Consider the following 17644-nt stretch of genomic DNA (forward strand, 5'->3'; position numbering starts at 1 on the left):
ATCTTCTAGTTGGGATAATGTAATTTTATCTGTGAATTATACTGATGGGGGAAAAGACAGAACCACTCAATCCAGGATATATGTATACAGAGGATATATTCTTAGCTTTTTTTCTGTGAAGAATTTGCATGATAAATTCATTGCCATTTACATAGTGAAAAGAGAAGAATGACTTGACCTTTCCTACTGAGCATATTTGAAATCAGGTCCATATGGAACTTAAAAGAATTACAGCCTTTTCAGTGAAGTAAGATTATTGCACAAATGGTCACCACAAGGATTTTCATGGATGGAACGTCTGATTCACTGCTGAAAGGGAGGCACTACTAGATGTTGGCCTAGAAGTAGGCCTTAAAAGAGCAGGGCCAGAGTCACACATGGGTTCAGTTACAGTGTGAGACCGTCAGTCAATGCTAGTCACTTGAGGAGTATCACGCTCACACATGGACAGTGGGAAAGCTACTGAGACTGTGGGGCAGGCTATTATCTTCAGGAACAACGCAGAAAGCAAACCCAGATAATATGGCAAATATGTGCATTAGAACGTTTCGGCAGGACGTTTTAACCTTCAGGGAAAGGTTCAGTGATGTTAAATGAAATGATTATGTAACTTTAAATCTAATAAACTTTAAATTAATTGTTAGGGATTTATAGAGCAAATGATTGAAACTATAGCCCAGTAAAATTATTGGACTAGAAATCAAGAAGTCAGGACTAATGACTTGGGGTTCAAATCGCACATGGCAGCTGGAAAATTTAAAAAAGAAATAAATCTGAAATAAAAATCAGTGATGACCATGAAAGCATTCAATTCTTGTAAAACCTGATGGGTTGACTGACATCCTTCATGTAAGGAAATGTGCCATCGTTACCTGACCCGGCCGATCTGTAATTCCAGAATTACATCAATTTTGTTGACTCTGAAATGCCTTTTGAAATGTCAGTAAATTGCTGTAAAATAGCAAACCTGATGGAACATTCTCCAATTGCCCAGATGAATGTACCTCCAACAACACCCAAGAAGCTCAAAACCCTCAGGCAAAAGCTGTCCACTTGATCAGCGCCATATACACCACCTAAATATCCATTCCTCCACTGGTGTTGCATTGTAGTTTGCAGCATGTACCATCAACAAGATGCACAACAGCAACTTGACTTCCTTGACAACCTCTTCCAAAACTCTACCACCAAGAATAAAGGCAAAAGGTGCATAGGAACACCACCACCTGCAATTTCCCCTCCAAGCTACACACCATCCTGCCTTGGAACTATATCGCTGCTCTTTCACTGTTGCTGGGTCAAAATCCTGGAGCTCCCTTCCTAACAATACTGTAGATGTACCTACAACACATGGACTGCAGTAGGACCACCACCATCTTCACAAAGGTATTAGGAATGGGCAATAATTTCTGCCGTTTCCAGGGATACCCAAATCCCATAAATTAATGAATAATTAAAAAAAATAAGGGGCGGGATTCTCCACAGCCTGACGGCAAAATTGGGATCGGCGATTGGGCGGAGAATGGCTTCCAACGCTGGAATCGGGGCAGGTGCCGGTTGGCGACGCTCTGCCCCCTCCAAAATGGCATCATCGCGCGCAGTCGCAACACCATTGGACCGTCATCAGCTGGCCCATCCGCGATGCTCCGCCCCCGATGGGCCGGGTTCCCAGCCGCGCAGGCCATGTGCGGTCCCGGTGGTTGGGAACCTGGCATGCCGGCTGCGGACAGAGCCCAGTGCTGCTACATTTGGCCGGGATCCATGCCGCTGGCCAGGGGGCTTCTGCTAGGGCTGGGGGGAGTGATGGGGGGTGGCCAGGGGATGGGCTGTGAGGTCGGAGTGGGCGGGTACGCGGTCCAGCATGGCCGGCGTCATGTTTCTTGGCGTGACTGGTGGGGGGTGTATGCGTGCGCAGATTGACGTACCATCAATTGGACGCGAGACACGATGAATGTCCAAACTTAGGCTTTAATCAGCTAGATGTTAGCCCGGTGGTCGACTACAGTGAAAGGACGACCGCTGGGAACTCTGGGTACTTATACTCTGCCTCAGAGGCGGGGTCTACTTGCCTCTCGACCAATTGGTAAGCAGTCACATGACTAGTCCCAGCCAATCAGCCGAGAGGCACATGACCAGCTAGAGCCAATGGGAAACCAGTGCTCTGCACCAATGGCAGTGCTCCCACTCATATCACCACATTCACCCCTTGTGGAGAAAGAAGCCCGGGGGGGGGGGTGTTGTAAGGGGAAGAGAGAGAGAGGGGGGGGGGGGGTGGCCAAGGACTGGTGGTATGAGTAGAGACAATCGAGAAGATGGGGGCTGCCCACTGGCTCGTGGCAAAAGTGAACAAAAACAAATACAGTTGGGTGCAAAAAAAATTACAATAGAGTCCAATAAAGTCCCATGGCTGCATCAGATGGACACGATCAGCCTGTCGGGTGCCCGTGGTGTTCTGGTGGACAGTCGCAGTGGAGCCGGTGACGTCGGGCTGGTGGTCGTCCTTGACTCTGGGAGCGTTGGTTGTAGATGTGTCTCCGTACCCGGGCCGGTGGTGGAGACGCTGTGCTCGGGGAAGGGGGGTCTGTGCGCTGGGTCGTTGGGGCGCAGGGGGCACTGGGGGGAATCAGGATTGGGGGGGAGGTGTTGATGTAGGAGGGGGAGGCCGCACGCCGGCGGGTGCCAGGTCCCGAAGCGAGACCGTATCCTGCCGACCGTCGGGATACTCCACATACGCATACTACGGGTTGGCACATGCTTCCGGAGCAAGTTGGGCCCGGGGGTGGCCAGCCAGGTCGGGAGAGGGGATCCTGAGGACGACTTCCGTGTCAGGGTGGACGAAACTTTCCGTGCTCCCAGAGTCCAGTAGGCATTTTGTCTTATGCCCGTTGAGCTGGATCGACGTCGTTGTCTTGGCGAGCGTGCGTGGTCGTGACTGGTCGAGCGTGATGGAAGCAAGTCGTGGTGAGAGTTCCAGATCATCCTCGGTGGCAGAGTAATCGCTGGCAGGGCCTTCCGTGTTGGCCCAAGATGGCGGCACCCAGGACCTGCACGAGGCGCCCGGGGCCCAAGATGGCGGCGCCCGTGGGACCCTCGTTGCGGCTGGGGGCAGGGTCAGCGGCGTATGCGGGCCGGTCAGGGCAGCCGGGAGCGGGGGTAGGGAGGACCATGGGCCTGTTGCGGGGACCGGGAGGCGGGCCGGAGAGGTTGGTGCACGGCACTGGGCCCTGGGAGGGCCTGGGGGGGGGGGGGGGGGGGCGATCTGTGGTCGCTGCGCGGAACAGCAGCGACCGACTTGGTCTGGCAGACCACAGCGTAATGGCCCTTCTTCCCACAGCTCTTACACAGAGCGAAGCGGGCAGGGCAGCGCGGGCGGGCGTGTTTTGAGAGGCCGCAAAAATAGCAGCGGGGCCCCGCTAGTTTGTCGGAGCGTCCCGCAGCGCAGGCCTGGGGGGTGTTGGGGTCAGTGGAGGACGGAGGTGGCGCATGCCATGACGTCCAAGGGGTTGCCGCACGGCCGGGGGCATATGCTTGGGCGTTCAGGTCGGCGACCTCCAGGGAGGTTGCGAGGGTCTGTGCCTCAGCTAGGCTGAGGGCGGTTTTTTCCAGTAATCATTGGCGGATAGAGGAGGATTGCATGCCGGCAATGTAAGCGTCTCTGATTAAAAGTTCCATGTGCTCTGTCGCAGAAACTTGGGGACAGGCGCAATTTCTCCCCAGAGCCGCGTGGGCCCGGTAAAACTCGTCGAGGGACTCACCAGGGAACTGTTGTCTAGTAGTCAGGAGTTACCGTGCATATACTTCGTTGACCGGCCGGAGAAAGTGTCCTCTCAGGAGATCCATGGCCGCGTCATAATCGTTTTCGTCCTCAATCATTGAGTATATGGCCGTGCCCACGCACGAGTGGAGGATGTGGAGTTTCTGCTCGTTGGTGGGCTTGCTGGCTGCAGTCGTCAGGTAACTGTTGAAACATGCCAGCCAATGTTTAAAGGTTGCAGGCGCATTCGAAGCATGCGGGCTGATGCGGAGGCAGTCAGGCTTTATGCATAGCTCAATTTCAAAATTTTAGCTGATTAAATTGATGTACCATCAATTGGACGCGAGACATGATGAAGGTCCAAACTTAAGCTTTAATCAGCTAGATGTTAGCCCGGTGGTCGACTACAGTGAAAGCCCGACCGCCGGGAACTCTGGGTACTTATACCCCACCTCGGAGGCGGGGTCTACTTGCCTCTCGACCAATTGGTGAGCAGTCACATGACTAGTCCCAGCCAATCAGCCGAGAGGCACATGTCCAGCCAGAGCCAAAGGGAAACCAGTGCTCTGCACCAATGGCAGCGCTCCTATTCATACCACCACACAGATTCAGCTTGTCAGCCCTGCACGAGTGCGGTCCGGGACTTATCGATTCGCCGGCCATTCTCTGTGCGATCCGTGGGTGTTCCACGCAGCGACGGTGCTAGCCCCTCACCGGTACCGGAGGGATTTGCGCCGATTTTTCCGTCGTGGAGCACCATTGATTCTCCATTGGCGCCGGCACTTAGCCTCTGAAACAGAGTATCCAGCCCAAGGTCTGTCTCTATGATGGGCACTCCAGCAAGAAATGGAACTCTGTGAGCACAACATCCTCAATAGGCTTGCCTGACTTCTAAATATGTACATAGTGTGGTGGGTACGGTTTGACTGGTTCATTTTGTTTTATTTTTAATTTTTCATGGGGTGTCACTGGCATGGCTGGAGTTTGATGCCTGTGTGTAATTTCCCTCAACAAGATCCATCTGACTCGGGTACTTCCACACAAAGGGAGTTCCAGGATTTTGATCCAGTGACAGTGAGGAAGCGGTGATGATGTTCCCAGTCCCTGTTTCGACATGGAAAGCAGCAGACGGAGCTGAATGGCATCAGCATGAAAATGAAAATCGTTTAATGTCACTAGTAGGCTTCAATGAAGTTACTGTGAAAAGCCCCCAGCAAGAGCACAAGCGGACAGGCAGCTGGGAGGAAAGATGTTGTCTTCCTGAGGGAGGGCTGCAGCTTCAGGCTCCATTGAGCCACTGTCACTTCCCTGGAGTGGTACTTCAGTAATCCCTGTGATGATAAAAAGTTTTTGATCTGAAATATTAACTGTATCTCTCTCTCCGCAGATGCTGACAGAGCTGCCAAGTATTTACAGCATTTCTACTTTCATTTCAGATTTCCAGCAGAGGCGGTATTTTACCTTTGTATAATGGTGTTCATTTGGTGCCTTTTCATGTCAAAACACTTCCGACAACAGGTTAATTTTTTTCAGTAGAGTGCTTGTTATAAATTATTATATGTTGATTATTCCAATTTTTTCTATACAGGTTTCAAAATCAATTTGGGAGATAGCCCATAGGAAGAGAAAATTGTGGAAAACAGAACTGCCCTTCATAAACAAGCACACAACATCGTTAGGCATACTCCTACGTGGATAGCCTATTTTTCTCTATTCCTCTAGGTGCCTATAAATTAAAATTGCATTCTACCTATTATCAACTTGACAAACATCTTTTTTTCACTCATCTGTATTTTATTGTAATCCTGGATAATGGCACCAAAAGCAACAGCATAAGGACAGTATTTTCATGTGATAATAAATGAGGCAATCAACCACATTTGCTTTTACAGAAATGCAGTCAGAACCAAGTCAGATGTCATAATAACCTGGAAAATAGAACTGGATTTTGAAATTTTCATCTGTATTGTTCGTTCAATGCTTTGCATGTTTTCAAGTGTCAATAAAAGGGAGTGTGCTTCCTAATGTCTCACAACCAAATGAACTGCTGAACCTATGTTATTTGTGCGCTCTCAAAGATGTAAAAGCTTTCAGCAGATACATCCTCACTTGTCTCAATCATGTGTTGTGAGATTGAATTTACCCTAAGGGTCGGATTATACTATTTCAACATTGCTGCAAAGCTGATTCCGTACAGTGGTATGAGATCCTACTGGAGGAAGCAGTTTCGTAGCACTTGAGCTTATTTGACAGAGTTGAGCTTGGTGGCTGTTGTATTGCAAGGCAATCGATGAGATAACGTTGAAACACAAAAGAGATTTATTGAACTAAGGCAACTTGATACACTGGACAACACAACTAATACACAGGTATTGTTCCCATGACGCCCGGGCAAACTCTGACCCAACCCCAACGACGAGTGCCGTGCCTAAACTCCTGCTAGGTTCACATTTGTGTGCTGTGTCCCAATAGGCTCCAGGCCCGTCACATGGCCCACAAAGTATCGTCCCTTATAGGGATTGCAGCCATCTGAGATGGCCACCTGCAAAGAATGATGGGAATTATGGCCAGGTTTGGGAGACAGACAAGCTGCAGCTTGTATCTTTGCAAATGGCAGCCCAGAAGTATGCAGGAAATCACACCTGAAAATGGGCCATTCAAGGTGATTAAAATAACAATGGGACCATCAGATTTATGTGCCATCAATGAACACAAGACGAGTAGTGAACGTAACTGAGGCTTTAATAAGCTAAACAGAAAACCTCCTGGCCTCTGATCCCGAACTGGAACAGGGACGGAGATCAGCCACCTTTATAACGAGGCCGAGGGGAGGCGGAGCCATCAGGCAGTGGTTTACCACATTACATGTAATACGGTAGCAGTTTACCACAATACATATAATATACTACAGTGGTTTACCACACAGGTCCATTGCATCATCTTCCAAACTAGGCGGCACCGAGGTCCTACACAGGGCCCTCCCAGGATTGGCCACTGATGCCCACCATAAAAGTGATGTGGCAGCCCCGATTGGATGTGACCAATCAGAGGGTGGAGCCCTGAGGAATTGATTGACAGTGACCCAGAAACTGCCCACAAAAGGGGTGGAGAAAACTCAAGGCACTTAAAAGACAATGCAGCCATGAGTTCTGTCTCTTTTGGACCCGGCCTGTGCCAGCCTCCTTTGAATCCGGCCTGTGCCAGCCCAACTGCAGCATAACGACCAGACAGCCAAGTTCAAGACCAACGATCGCTACCTGACGGACGAGCCCAGCAGAGACAGAGCCACTTCTTCAAACCAGCCACGTGATCAGGATAAAGGCCTTATCCACTTGCACAAGAGTCGTTTGCCCTGAAGTTAAGTACAGGCTATTGTACTTAATATTGTTAGGTGTAGTTTAACTTGTAATGTTTTGTGTTGCATGTCAAAATAATCCTGTGTGTAAATAAACTACCTTTGAACTTGAACTGAATAACTGGTTGTGTGGTCCTTTGATTGATATCCGGTAAAGCCTTGTGGTGGTATAATTTGATACCTGGCGACTCTAAAGAGCATCATTATTAATTGGCAACATTACTCCGGTGCCGATTGGCAGCCGGTTCAAGCTACTACCTTTCTCTTCCTGCACATGTGCAAGTGGGAGGTCACAGATGCACTACTTGAGTGGGCCCGCATGTACATCAACTTGGACTGGGATCGGGTGAAGCAGGATACCAGAACCATGGGCTTTGCCCACATAGCAGGCATGCCCCAGGTACAGGCTATCATTGACTGCAGCCACATGCTTTTGCATTCCTTATGTCAGCATGGGGTGCCATTTTTGAACCTCAAGGGATATCAATGCTCAATATCCAGCTCAACTGAACCATGCAATGTGCATCATGTGCCCGTTTCCCGAGAGCGTCCATAATAATTACATCTTAGTATGATCACAGTTCCGACCCTTTTTTGAGGGAGAGCAGCGGCTGGAGAGATAGTTCCTCGGGGACAAAAGGTACACATTCAGGAGGTGGCTGATGAAGCCAGTGCGCAGGCCACATACACCTGCTGAGACTCGCGACAACAAGGCTCACGCATCAACACGTGTGCTGGTCAGGTAGGTGGTTGGATTTTCAGTTCTGGTGCCTGAACCAGTCAGAGGATGGGAGCCCTCCTTTACAGCCCTCAGAGGGTGTCCCACATCATAGTGGTCTGCTGCGCTCTGCACACCTTGGCACTCAAACGGGAGAACAGCTGGACCAGGAGGAAATGGGCAGGCACCACGTCTGCTCGGATGAGGAGGATGCAGAGGATGGCAGGGCCGGACAATCCATGGAGGTGGATGAGGATGAAGGACCTCGGGTAATGGCCAAGGTCCGCTTGGGTCTCAGAGCTAGAGATGCCCTCATTGAATCTTGGTTTGGTGACAACCAGGACTCAGGTGTAAAGGCCTCTCCCAATGTAGGGTGTCGCTTCTTCTCACTATTGAGAGGGGCTGGTTTAGCTCACTCGGCTAAATCGCTGGCTTTTAAAGCAGACCAAGCAGGCCAGCAGCACGGTTTAATTCCCGTACCAGCCTCCCCGGACAGGCGCCGGAATGTGGCGACTAGGGGCTTTTCACAGTAACTTCATTGAGGCCTACTCGTGACAATAAGCGATTTTTCATTGTGGGGCCTGTGGGAGGTAATCAATGTGGTTGCTTTATTCATAGATAGGTCGCTAAAGCGATTGGACAGACGCTGCAGGAGAATGATGATGACTTACAGTGAGGACAAAGTGATGTTCATTTTAACCTCCGCCTTACAGAGGGCTGAACGTGGCCTGCTCTGAATGGGGATATCTAGGAACCCAGAGAGGCAGAATGACACATCTCAGCTGTTACTTCAGCTGAAGTGAGTTCCAGAAGCCACTCCCTCCTCTGGCACTGACACTTGTGGATTCCCACTAGTGCCTGCCTCTGAGATCAGGGGTCTTGGGGTGTTCCACCACCTTGTGGCGAAGTGGACAGATTCTCCCACATTTATAGCTAGAGAATGCTGGCAGACATGAGAGACCTGAGCATTGTTGTGCGGGGGAAACCTTTTATAGATGGTGTGGTTGGGGGTCCTGCGTCAGGAGAAAGACGGCATTACTGTCTCATCAAGATGGGAGAGACACTGCACTTTCATTTTAACACAGCACAGGGAGGAAGCATTGAGTTTGCGTGGAAGTTTGCGCAGCATGGCGGCATGATATGACAGTGTGGAACCTTTTTAATGGGTGATGAAAGTGATTTTTAATGCTGGCTCGTTATTATAATGGTGACTTTTATCGACAAGTGTCTAGGTTCATCCATGCCCAGTAGGTGCTGATTGTTTCTTGGTGTTCCTCTCCCTCCCACTACATTTGGGTGTTTCCCCAGGATCCACAGCAGAGGTTGAGGTGGACTGCCGACTTTCACACCCTGTTGCCTGAGATGGTGGGCGTACCCTGGGGGACTGGGTCCTGGAGAGTCTCGGCTTGCTTTCAGGCTGCACGAGTACCGCAGAGCTGCTCGCTGTCATAATATCCACTCATATATATAATGAGGTGCAAATAGGCAGTGATTGACACACAGGATGACCAGTAAGCACACAGAACAGAGCAGCCAATCACCAGACAGGACACTATCACTATAAAGCCAGAGGGCACTAGGTTTCCCGCTCTCTCTGGACCCAGCCTCTGAGACAGTCAGAGTCCATGAGCTAGCCAGTGCAAACACCATGCGGTAGCTGGTGAGTCTGATCAAGCTAGTACAAGGTCTCCAGTCAGTTCAGTATAGTGTCGACCCACAGCTGAACATGTATATTAGTTCTACCGGTGAATAAAATCGTGTTGGATCTTCTCCAATGTTAGAGGTCTGTTTCTAGCGTCACTGCATCAAGTGCAGTCCACATCGAACCAACCTGCCTAACAAATCACCCACCTCGATGTGCGGGACTGCTGGTGTGTAGCTCAGAGGGAGGGGGTGTAAGATATGTTGGACACCCCCAGGGTTTCTTGTTTGGAAGGCCCCAGGCTGCATTCCTGCCGATTCTCTACCCGGTGGGTGCCCAGGGGCAGTCGGTATGAGATCTAGAAGCCGGTCAGCTTCTGGTGCTGACAGCCATGGATTCCCAGTCGTGCCTGCACCATGCAAAGTGCCTGCACCATAGAACTCATGCCCTCATTCATGGAAGTCATGCGCTGAACCATGGAGCAGACATCCCCTGCCATGAGTGCATGTCCTGTGCCAAAGCCTCCAATGCAGATGCTAGCCTCGCATTGTTGGTGTCATTGAGTTGGACTGAAGGCACCATCTCCGCAGACAGAAGGTGATGCAAGTCCTCTAGTCGGTCCTGCAATCTGAGAAGGGATACTGTCATCCCTTTCTGATGCTCGCAACTCTGCCTTTGCAGCTCCTGCAACTCTGGGACAACCAGACTCAGGGGCACTTCAGTGGCCTGGGCTCCAGCATCCCTCTGACTGCCGGATCCCTGGGACATCTTTGCCTCCACCTGCTGTGGATCATCAGGTGTGAGGTGCTCACAAGTGAGCGACACAGAAGCCTGCCTACTACTCAAGTCCACCGAGGTGCGAGTATCTGCGCTGGTGGAGGTTGTGGGTGACAGTTGTGATTCCTCTTCAATGCTGGTCACCAAGATGTCTGCCTTGGAGTTGCTCAGATCGGTGGTGTCTGGGGATCATGAGAATGGACTGGGTTGGTCTGCTGATTGATCTATCATGGCAAGGAGATGGCATTAGTGCAGGACAGGGGAAACACTGATAGGAGAAAGGTAACTCACTTGAGGCTTACGCCATGGCTAGATGTTTTGAGGGTTCTCATTTTTGTCTTTGGCCCCGACCTCACATTCTGCCCAGGAGCAGCAGTGCTCCTTGCCGGAAAGCTCAAGTGCTCTTTCCTCGAAAGGGGTTAGGATCTTGAGCTCTGGCATCACTGCAGTTGGCAGTGCCCGCTCACCCTTGTTGTGCTCATGTTTGCCCTGCAATGAGACAAATGGGAAGAGTGTAGGTGGGCGTCATGCCATGTCACGTGGGGATGAAATGTGGCATGTGTCTGAGGTGAGTGGGAGCGGGCATTGGATCACCAGAGCTATTGAAGGGATTTTTGGGGGCGGGGGCAGCAGTCCATGATCAATGCTGTGGCCATGCAAGATGGATGAACGCGAGATCACCGTGGATCTTTGAGCTCTGTGTTTAGGGGTGCCAAGGGAGACATGAGGAGTGGACTTAGCCTGGCGGCACGAAGAAGGTAATTCATCTTCTTACGACACTGCAGCCCTGTCCCCATTTGGAGTGAGCTGCCACTCATAATCACAGCCAAAGCCTCCCAGGTGGGGTTGGCCATTTTGCTGGATGGACGTCTGCCGGATCGTGGGTGGAGGGTTTCCAGCCTCTGCTCGACCCTATTGAGAAGTTTGTTGAGGACTCCCTCTGTGGAACGTGGTGCTGTCTTCATGGCAGCCATCCCTCCAACTCGACTTGGAACAAGTGCTAGGGAGGCGTTTAAAAGGAGCAACCCACTGAATGCACAGATTATGTTTTCCTGGGGTGAGCGTAACAGAGGCAAGCCACCACCAACGCGGCATGAAGGATGTGGAGTAGGGCAGCACGGTGGTGCAGTGAGTAGCACTGCTGCCTCATGGCGCCGAGGTCGCAGGTTCGATCCCGGCTCTGGGTCACTGTCCGTGTGGAGTTTGCACATTCTCCCCGTGTTTGCGCGGGTTTCGCCCTGTAGCCACCTGGGGTGGCCACGTCCCGATTACAAAATGGACACTTGCAGAGAATGAAGGAAAAATTGGACAATGCTAAGAAAGCAGGCAGGTGCAAGGTTTGTCTGTGGATTGGAGTTTCCAGCTCCCAGACAAGACCGATACTGCAAATCCATTATCATACTAATGGGCTATCTCCGGGGACAAAAGAGAAACATTTAAGCAAATGATACCAAAGCAGACACCCCGGCGCCAGAGGAGACTAAAACAAAAGCAGGCCAACGGTCACCTAGGGCCCGCCCAGCGATCAGGCAGCCACCCCTTTATTGGAGAAAATCAATACCGATTATTAGGATATAGTCCAATTAATTGGGGCCAAGTTCAAGGTCCGCCCAAAAGTACGCGAAGCCCCTTTGGGGTATAAAAAGAAGCCCCCAAGCAAGAATCATTCTTCTTGGCCTTGGGTCTCAGCGACGAGAGGCCTGCCCAGCTTTTTGGCCTTGGCTCTCAGCGGCGAGAGGCCTGCCTAGCAGCTGCACCAGACATGTAAGTCCAAAGTCAACGCACGCTACGAGATAGACGCTCCTAGCTACTATTCTATACAAGTTCGATGCCAGCAGCCTCAAAACCGGACAACGGCCATTGTTCCTCTGACTGAGTGGGCGCCCGAAGCTAAGTATAGGCTTTTAGTAGTAGTGATAGTTTAGTAAGTAGAGTTTGTGCATGAGTATAATTGACTGTGTGTAAATAAATGAGTATTGATTTTGAACTTACTAACTGGTGTATCGAGTCTTTGATCAGTATTCGGTTTTGAGCCTTGTGGCGGTATCGAAAAGATACCTGGCAACTCTTGAGCAAGCATAATTAGAATTAAGAACGGTGACCATAAACAGAGCCAATTAAGAAGAGAGCATAACGAGCAACCCAAAGATGTGCAGGGTAGGTGGATTGACCACACTAAATTGCCCCTTAATTGGAAAAAATGAATTGGGTACACTAAATTTATTTTTTAAAAATGAAGGATGTGGAGAAGAAAAATGTTTGTTAAAGAGGCTGAATCTATGGTGAGTTTTCCCATTGTCACCACTGGTGTGGTTCTCCTCAGTTTTCACACTGGAACCAACACTGAAAAAATATGGAAACATTCCATCCACTAAATTTTATTCCTTTTTCCCACAAGTTTCTTGATGTTTCTTTTGCAAAATATGAGTGTTAAATTATGTATTTGCTGATTTCTTGTTCCAAAAATGTGCTTAATATTTTGAACTTTAAATAAGATCTAATATGATTCAGTACTGCTTAAAAATAGGTACCAGGCAACATTTATTGTTCATTACCCTTTTGATGCCAAAATATCTCCTTTAAATATATGAGAAGCTGAAAGTGGAGAGTGAGCTAGAGTATTAGAGTTGAAATATTCTCCCCTCTGGGAGTGAGAGTGGGGGTGAGGGGGGGGGAATGCCATTCCGCCTGGTGGCGTCTCATTTTAGGTATTTTGGGGTGCAGATGTTCCGGGATTGGGCAGGGCTTCAGAGGTTTAACCTCACTGGTTTGGTGGGGAGGGTGAAGGCTGATTTGTTGAGGTGGGACAAACTCTTTCTGTGTCGTTGGCGGGCTAGGTGCAAGCAGTTAAGATTAATGTTTTGTCGCGATTCTTATTTCAATGTGTGCTGGTTTTGTCCATGGCATTTTTTCAGACTGGTGAACATGTTGATCACCTTGTTTGGCATGGGAAGGTGGCCAGGATTAGGAAGGTGATACTGCAGAGGGGACGGCAGGTGAGGGGGTTAGGCCTCTGAAATTTGTTGTATTATTCTTGGGCGGCAGATGCAGAGAAGGTGTGGGGTTGGAGTAGGGGGGGGGGGGGGGTTCTGTGGGTAAGGATGGAGGCAGGGTCTTGCAAATGGTCAGGGTTGCGGGAGCTGGCAATGGCGCCACGCCTGATGGCTCCAGGGAGGTATTCGATGAGTCTGGTAGTAGGCGCCATGTAAAGATTTGGAGGCAGTTTAGACAGCGCTTTAGGCTGGGGGCCGGAACAAGGGGGATGCCGATTAGTGGGAATCATGGATTCGAGCCGGGGAGAATGGATGCAAGGTTTTGGGGCTGGGAATATAGGGGGAATAAGGAAATGAAGGATCTGTTCCTGTAAGGGCGATTTGCGAGTTTGGAGGAGCTGGGCCAGAAGTTTGGGGTGGCACGGGGAGAAGGGTTTAGACAAGCAGGCTGCAGAACAAATAAAACAAAGTTGCAGCCAAGCTTTGCAGACTTAAAACAATTTCACAGGTTGATGCGAATAACATAAGTAAAAGGCTATCTCCAGGCCACTAACAGGATCAATAGAGCTGTCCTGTCAATCACACTTGTTTACCAGATGCAGTGGCACCTAACTTCCTTATTTGGAAGGGCCGACATTTTTCCAACACCTTCAGGCATGGCCATTGAGTGCCTACCCCAAAATTGATGTGGCAGTCCCTGATTGGATTTGATCAATCAAGCAGATCGATCCCTGATCAATTGATTGACAAATGACCCAGAGACCGCCCACCAAAAGAGTCACGAAATTCAAACAGCATAATAGTTACTGCACCGATTAATTCTTTCTCTTGGAGCAGTACCCAGAACGGTTAATTCACCAGCTGAAGATGGAGACCATCTGCATTACCAACAGAAGGAAGACCAGAGCCAAAAGAGAACCAGATTGATAACCAACTAACAAAGGACAACAAGACCGGAACTACAGATAACAGGCCGTATCTGCCTAGCACTTCAGTCACGGCCAAGTTAAGTTAAGATCTTGGAACCTTGGTGTGTAGTGTAACTTATGATTGGGAGTGTGCGATTGAATAACCACAACAATTGTGTGCGCGTGAATAAATATTGTTGTGTTTTATAAACTGAGTCTCATTGTCATTTGTCCACCATTGATGGATTAAGTCACACCGTGCAACAGGAGGACGAGTAGGGGTAGAGCTGGAGGAAAGTCTGTGGTGTGTGGTGTTGCGAAGGGTAAATACCTCAACTTCTTATGTGAGGCTGGGACTGATACAGCTGATGGTAGTGTACAGGGGCACTTTACAAAATCAAGGATGAGCCGGCTTTTTGAGGGCGTGGAGGATGTCTGTGAGCAGAGTGGGAGGGGCCCTGTGAACCATGTACACGTGTTTTGGTCCTGCCCGAATCTGGAAAAGTATTGCCGGATGGTGTTCAGCACCATTTTGGGGTTTTACATGTGGATGTGGAGCCCGGTCCCCTAAAAGCCACATTTAGGGTGTCAGACTGTCCCAAGCTACAGGTGGGTGCGGGGGCAGATGATTTGGCCTTCACCTCACTGAATGCTCATAGGAGGGTCTTGTTGGGGTGGAGGTCAGCTTCTCCACCCTGTGCCTCGGTGTGGTGGGGGGACCTGCTGGCGTTTCTGACCCTGGAGAAGATGAAGTTTGTGCTGAGCGGGGGGCAAGTGCTGGGTTCTATAATTATTGGAGATTGTTCTTCATGCATTTTTGAGAGTTGGTTACTGTCGCAGGAGGGGGATTGGGGCGGCTGGGGTTTTTTTGTGAGGTTGTTTTGTATTGTAAAATTGCTGACATTTTGCTGAATAAAAATATTTTTTAAAGCAGAGTTGAAATTATCTAGAGTAATCATGATTTTTAAAAAAAGCCAAAATTATAGATTTCACATGGGGTTAATTCTTGAGCAATGTTTGCAAAATGCTCAGGGAATTTAGTGGATCTGTTTGACATTTTATAGATGTACTGTGAATGTCTGAATAAACATTAATACCACAAATAAATATCATGAATAAAAAATGTAATACCACCCATTTTGGTTGATCAACAAGAATATCTGTGAGTAATTCAGCATTTTCTCAGCTTTTATTAAGCCATTATGGACAGGTTTATGAATGTCTGAGGGAACTTACCATCATGGAATGAATGGAAACTTGGCTGTGTAAGAAGACTGAAAGAAAGGTTATTGCAGTAATGTCATAACTGACCAGTTTGCCATGCTTCTCCTAATTAATTCATGTTTGACAAAATAGATCACATAATATCATGATCAACCACCAACAAAACTGAATAAAGAGGTGCCGCTTCTTTAATCTTTTTTTACTCATCTTTATAAATACTTGAGTAGTTACAAGTTCATTCTGGAAAAGACAATCAAGAGGAAGCCAAATCAACATCAGTAGAGACGCAGTCATTATTCTCAGAGACCTCCTCGGCAACTTTAGGCCAGGAAAATTCTCAGAGCTGCTGCCATATCTTAATCAAAATTGCGACAGGAATCATGTTAGCGCCTGTCAGCTTTGACAAAGAGTCATCCAGACTCGAAACGTTAGCTCCCTTTTCTCCCCACAGATGCTGGCAGGCCTGCTGAGATTGTCCATGATGCAACCATCAATTCACATGAGACGGAGAGTTGAAGTGAACAGTGATTTTAATCAGCTAGAACTACTCTGCACTGAGAGCCGCCTGCAGGGCAGCGGATCTATATACCTCCGCAAGGGGGGCGGAGCCCACAAGGGCACCAACATGATACAGTACAGTGTAATGGGGTGGGGGGGGGGGTTGGGTTACGGGTGGGGGGTTGGGGGGGGTCGGGGGGGTGGGGGGGGTTGGGTTACGGGTGGGGGTGGTGGGGGGGGTCGGGGTCGGGTTACGGGTGGGGGTGTCGGGTTACGGGTATAGGGTGGATACGTGGGTTTGAGTAGGGTGATCATTGCTCGGCACAACATCGAGGGCCGAAGGGCCTGTTCTGTGCTGTACTGTTCTATGTTCTATAACTCAATTTTATTAACTACTTCTAACTAACTAACACACGATGACTGTGGGTCTAAATAATGCTAACTTGAACTAGAGACCTAAGCCTTGTACGAACCAGTTGATTCTCTCAGCACGTGTTGTGAGTCTGTGCTGGGCTGAATGAGTTCCTGTTACACTCCAGAGGCAGCACCCAGAATGAGTGGGAACCGTGGTGCCCTCTGCCTTTATAGTGTGTGTATTCTAACTGGTGATTGGCTCCGGTGTTTGTACATGTTGATTGGTCTCTGTGTGTGTCCATCAGTGTGTGTCTGCACCATGATATACTGGTGTATATTATGACAGGTGCTGGCCGCAGAAATAGCAGGGCAGCCCCCCGGGTTGGGCGGGCAGCCGCGCGGCACAGGCCTGGGGCACCCTCTGGTCGGGTGTCCACGAGGGAGTTGCGTGATTGGAGGGGAAAGGGTTGAGGCTCTGAAACGCTACTTCTAGGGAGGTGGCTAGTTTTACCGTCTCTTCTATGTCCAGGGCGCCCTTCTCGAGCAGGCGCTGTCTGACGTAGTTGGACCGGACCCCAGCCACGTAGGTGTCTCGGATGGCGAGTTTGATGTGGGTAGCACGGTAGCATAGTGGTTAGCACAATTGCTTCACAGTACCAGATTCGATTCTCGGCTTGGGTCACTGTCTGTGCGGAGTCTGTACGTTCTCCCCGTGTGTGCGTGGGTTTCCTCCGGGTGCTCCGGTTTCCTCCCACAGTTCAAAGATGTGCAGGTTAGGTGGATTGGCCATGATAAATTGCCCTTAGTCTCCAAAATTGCCCTTAGTGGTGGGTGGGGTTACTGGGTTATGGGGATAGGGTGGAGGTGCGGGCTTGGTTAGGGTGCTCTTTCAAAGAGCCGGTGCAGGATTGATGGGCTGAATGGCCTCCTTCTGCACTGTAAATTCTATGATGTGTTGTGAGGCCATGACGGCCTTGTAGTTGCAGCTTCGCGTGAGTACTTTCAGGTCGCGTAGGTACTCCTCCTGCGATTCCCCAGGGCATTGGCGGCGAGTGGTGAGGAGATGCCGCACGAACACTTTGTTCACCAGCCTCACGTATTGCCTTTTTAGGATCGCGACCGCGTCTGCGTACGTGGTCGCTTCCTCGATTTGCACGGAGATTCTGTGGCTCACCCGGGCGTGGAGGAGGCTCAATTTCTGTTCGTCGGTGACAGAGGGCGAGGAGGAGGTGGCGAGTTAGTCCTCAAAACAACGGAGCCAGTGCGAAAAAATCCCTTTGGCTTCAGCGGCCTGTGGGTCGAGTTCCAGTCGATCAGGTTTGAGGGCTGCTTTCATCACGATGTTGCAGGTGATTAAATTGATGCGACCATCAATTCTACTCTGCACTGAGAGCCGCCTACAGGGCAGCAGATCTATATTT

General features: G+C 49.7%; 1 protein-coding gene and 1 long non-coding RNA gene across 9 annotated transcripts in view; one reads left to right on the forward strand and one right to left on the reverse strand.

Moving 5' to 3' along the window:
• The window catches only part of LOC119972446, a 33268-nt gene extending 27423 nt beyond the window's left edge, over positions 1-5845 (forward strand). Inside the window, exon 3 of the long non-coding RNA XR_005462049.1 lies at positions 5343-5845. This is a non-coding gene — a long non-coding RNA (uncharacterized LOC119972446). The remainder of the gene's footprint in view (positions 1-5342) is intronic.
• The window catches only part of LOC119972445 (RNA-binding Raly-like protein), a 1269223-nt gene that overhangs the window by 504132 nt on the left and 747447 nt on the right, over positions 1-17644 (reverse strand). The window lies entirely within an intron of this gene.

The sequence above is a fragment of the Scyliorhinus canicula genome, chromosome 10, assembly GCF_902713615.1.
Source record: "Scyliorhinus canicula chromosome 10, sScyCan1.1, whole genome shotgun sequence".
NCBI classification, from domain to species: Eukaryota; Metazoa; Chordata; class Chondrichthyes; order Carcharhiniformes; family Scyliorhinidae; genus Scyliorhinus; species Scyliorhinus canicula.